Source organism: Taudactylus pleione, unplaced genomic scaffold (assembly GCF_031769625.1).
Source record: "Taudactylus pleione unplaced genomic scaffold, aTauple2 ptg000236l, whole genome shotgun sequence".
Classification (NCBI taxonomy): Eukaryota; Metazoa; Chordata; class Amphibia; order Anura; family Myobatrachidae; genus Taudactylus; species Taudactylus pleione.
The window spans coordinates 2,688,166-2,692,856 of NW_028284638.1; the positions used below are offsets into that span (position 1 = coordinate 2,688,166).

Consider the following 4,691-nt stretch of genomic DNA (forward strand, 5'->3'; position numbering starts at 1 on the left):
ATACATTTTATCATATTATTAGCAGCTGTATAACAAGTTTGTAACATTTCTATTTATACACAAAAAATTTATTATTTGCAAAAGGGAGATGTTCTAAATATTTCTTGCCATGTATGTTCTTAACTGATAAAAAATGTTATAAAGCTACCTTTAATGTGCCACTGTATACGGGTATCACCCGTTGATTGTTAATTGATAGTGCCATCCTAGGGTATGTGGTGCTACCTTTGGTGGAATCAGAGAATTTAAATATCTAATCAGATATGTTATAGAAGATCTCTTCACCAGAGTTATCATGATGGCAAGTTCCAATTCCATCTAGTTGATAGCTACAGGCACCAAGAGTATTGATGTCTATGGCCTGAGGGGAGTGACCTGTTCAATTTTAAGCCATCCAAAATAGCCTTGGCCTTGCCAGTTGAGGGACTATGGACCTGATTCAGACCCAGTCGCTAGCAAGCGTCCGCACGCTGCTGCCGATGTTCGGTAATCTGCGCATGTGTATGCATCGCAGTGCGCGTACTACTCATATCGATCGGGACCTGCTTGCTCGCCCAGCAAAGACAGCCCAGTGTAATGAGTGACAGGAGAGGCCGTTTGTGGGTGGTAACAGGGGCAGTCCAGTAAAAACGGGGGAGTGGAGGTGCGAACGCAGGCGTGCCTGAGTGTCTCAACGCCGTTTCAGAGGCGCGAATAATTAACAGGCAGCGTCATAGTACATGTCATCAGCCTTTTTTTTTACACTGAAATCCTTGCAGTGCTTGCGGTAGGGTAGAAGCAACCATAAGCTCTGCGATTGCTTCCGATGGTCCTCGATGTACCATTGTTTTAATACACTTCCTGGAGATGACATGCGCTAGTGGGCGTCTCACAATATGCTAATGGACATCTGCATACACAAAGTGATCGCTCGCAAAGACATAGTGGGCGTGCTTATGCCTTGCTGTGCGAGCGGATGCCTTGATGTCACTTAGCTGAATTTGCATACGCAGGGAGCGAGTGGCCGCATCTAGTGACCGCGTCTGAATCAGGCCCTATGTCAAAAGCACAAGTTAGCTTGAGATCTGGCAAAGATCAGTTATTCGCTTCAAAGCCTTTTGGCTAAGATCAAGTGTAATATCTGTTCTTATCAGTGCTGACTACTACACTCAGTTTGAGGGTCAGCAATTTAAACATTTGCAGACCGAGAAAGCATGAAGGCTTCCCTATCTTCAAGGTCCCTTTTTACTCCCACCTCACTCTTTCTCTTGCTAACACTCTCCTAACTCCTGTTCCTCAAGCCCGCTGCCTGTGGGTCTTCCTTGCATTGAGTCTATGCATATAGGTTATGGAGCAATGTATACAATGTAGCTAGATTACAACAGGGTAATTTTGCCACAATTACACAACCAAACAATTTAATTACTGCTGTGTAATTTAGAATTCTGTGTTGCTACACTTGCAGATAACAGTTTTATTTTGTGAAGTCTCTTTGGGGGGAATTCAATTGTTCTGCCAGCAGCTTTTTTTTTTTTATGATGCCCGACAGAGCAATTTAATTGTTGCTCTGTCAGGGCGTGATAGCCGGCAGCGCCGGCATTTCTACCCATTTTAGATGGCGAACCCTCATCTTTTAGGCGGTGAAGAGGGCGATAATTAATGAGCGCCCAGAATAATTGAATATCAAACTGGGCGCTCATTAATTATCACGCCCAAAAAACATTTGAATCGCCCCCTTTGTCTCTAAGGGTCTTTCCAGGAATGATTATTTTACATAAAAAATGCGAAAAACCACTATGATTTCCATATTTTTTATGTAAATCCCGTAATTATCTTCTCCATTAATTCCCATCGCGCAGAGTACTGCACTCTATGGATCATCACTGGTGTCACTAGGGGGGTGCAGGCCACACTGGGTGACAGCATCCGAGGGGGTGACACCAAAATAGCAGAGCTGCTTTGCTATTTTGGTGTCACCCTGTCAGATGGTGTCACCGTGAAGCCAGGACACGTAGAGAGGCAGGGGAGAGACTGTGGGCTGCCCCAGCAGTAGCAGGAGCGCTGGGGAAGCCCACTGTGTGCTGAGAACGGTATGCGGTAACCGAAAACATTGCCTTCGTTAACATCGCAGGGACAGCGTGTTACCGCCATCGCTGTCCCTGCCAAAAATATTGGTGAAAAGGGGCCATAAATATTTACAATTGATATAAAATCATGACGATGTTGCCCGATAATATTTTGGGCAACATCTTCGTTATTGCTGAATAGACCCCTAAATACTGATTTGTATTTGTGTGCTTCTGGTTAATCACTGTTTAAACTCTTAACGCTATACCATAACCCTTTTTTGACTTAAGGATGAGTGGGTCTCATTGTCCACTGCTTTCTGCCCTTCTCCTCTGCTCTGCTTTTCAACTCTGGGCTGTCTCTCTCTCTCTATTCACAGTTCTTTCCTCTCTATTCCATTTTCTGTCTCTTCTGCCCCTGTGCAACCTCTCCCCTCCTCCCCCACTCTGCTTCTCCTCACTGTCTGTGCTCATGCCTATATAATCTGACACTGCTCACGTGACGTCCTCTTCTTGAGCAGTCGCTTACTTTTGAAAAAGCATTTCAGGGAGATTGTGAAAGCAACACCTATGAGCGCGCGGTAAAGTGGGCGTCTACTGCTACATCTGAGAGGCGTGTCATAAAATTGATTTACATACAAATGTAGATGAGTCCCAAAGCAGTTAGTAAGATCTATTTTTTGATGAAAACACACTAATTTTGCCTAATAACCAATGCAGCGAAATGATACTAGTGATCTCATTTAAATGAATATATCTGTTTTTTTATATAACAACTACATAATGGGGGTAAGGAGCAATCAGGGAGATTACTAATCCATTCAGGGAGTCAGGGAGATTGCTATTATTTCAGGGAGTCTCCCTGACAATCAGGGAGAGTTGGCAAGTATGCAGTGTAGTGACAATATATCATGTGCCCGTCGGCCAGTGTGTACCAGCGATATGTATGTTAAAGACGTTCACAGACATATCGTGTTGGCTGTGCTGCAGATATATCCATCGTGCTGTGTGTATGACATACACTTGCAGCAGAGGCTTCGGAGAGGGGGTGCGACATGCCCCACGGCCAGCGGAACCCACATATTCCATAGGGTGGCAAGCACATTTGTGTGAATTAATCCAGCCGGCCAGCAAAGGGTGTGAGACAGACTGCCACTGCCGGTATTTAAACAAAGTGGCAATGTCAATTCACACTCTTCATTGACAATTTAATTCCCCCTTTGAGTCTGAAATGCAGAGTCTCTTAATTTTTGGACAAATGTCTTAATTGTGATATATTCAAACCACAAGTTTTAATCACTAGTTGTTATAAATTCAAATTTGTATTGCATTATTTTGTTGACAAATGATGTTGTTACAAGAACTGTTTCCAATGTAGGATTGTTGATTTCAAAATCAACACACCAGGCAACTCTGTTTAAAAGTGCCTTGCTATCATTGTTTGAAGAAGGATACTTTACTTTACCACTGATTAAACTGGTAATCGCTACAATGGAGAAACGCGTTACAGATTATTAATTTTACACCTAAACTGACATCATTCTTCCTTGTATATGGGAGACTAAAGTTGGGTACACACCTCAACAATGTGCTGACCCAGTGACGTGGCGATGCAAAGTAATGATATATTGCATTGCCATACACACTGCACGATCTGCCCCGTGTCAACGCAAAATATCATTACACGCTTAATGTAACTACATTGCATCGGCCATTGCATCGTCCCATCTGATATTCAGCACATTAGTTGGGAAGATGTGACCACCCAATTTATTAAATGACGAATTGGGTGGATTTGGGGGTATACACTATACGATAGTGATTGCGTTCCATTGTGGATTGCAAGATCGGCCAAGACATTGACAGACTTTAGTCTAGACACTTAATTGGATGTTCGTACTGCTGCAATCCTTTACAGCCTGACAGGATGTAGACAGAGTCCTGTATATGGGAAGATTTGCAGCCTATGACAGCATCACTTGACCTGGGAATGGTGAGAGTTCGGACTGAAATGCAGCGGCCATATTGACCAACATCCTGTGAATCTGCCACACAATGAGGCCGGTACTCACAGACTTCTCCAACACTCCATCTCTCTGCAATATCTAGCAGGACACACTTTTGGTGAACAAAAAATAATACACAATTGTTCCATGATTCATATTGATTTTTAGGACTGATATTACTGCCAGTGACTATGCCGATATAGCTTACTGTCCCGAAGTTCAGAAGCTCATTACTTTTTTACTAATTTAGAGCCTGTAAGAAGTGGCCCCATTTACAACTGTAGTGCATCCTAATTGGGGACTTTATACTTGTTTACATTGTAACTACAAGAGAACTGCTCCCTATTTTTGGGATAACTATAGCTTGAATTAGTCAACAGTTGCAGTTTTTGAGATTGTTCTGCTTAATCAGATGTCATATGTGGGTATAACTCTGATTATCATTTATATAACCACATTACTGTATAATTGGAATACATTTATGTAATGATATACAGTATTTAATATCTAGTGCAATGTACAGTATGTGTATTAAGTCTTTGCTTCCTATTATTTTTTATTTTTATTATGTGTGTAAAAAATATAGATTTTTTAATTGAGATCAATGGTGGTTTGAATTTTTTACAATATCCAATCTGGT

At 42.1% G+C, this 4,691-nt stretch overlaps 1 pseudogene; it reads left to right on the top strand.

The window, feature by feature from the left end:
- Positions 1-1,081: 1,081 nt before the first annotated feature.
- Positions 1,082-1,239, top strand: LOC148516854 (U2 spliceosomal RNA; annotated as a pseudogene).
- The last annotated feature ends 3,452 nt before the right edge of the window (positions 1,240-4,691 follow it).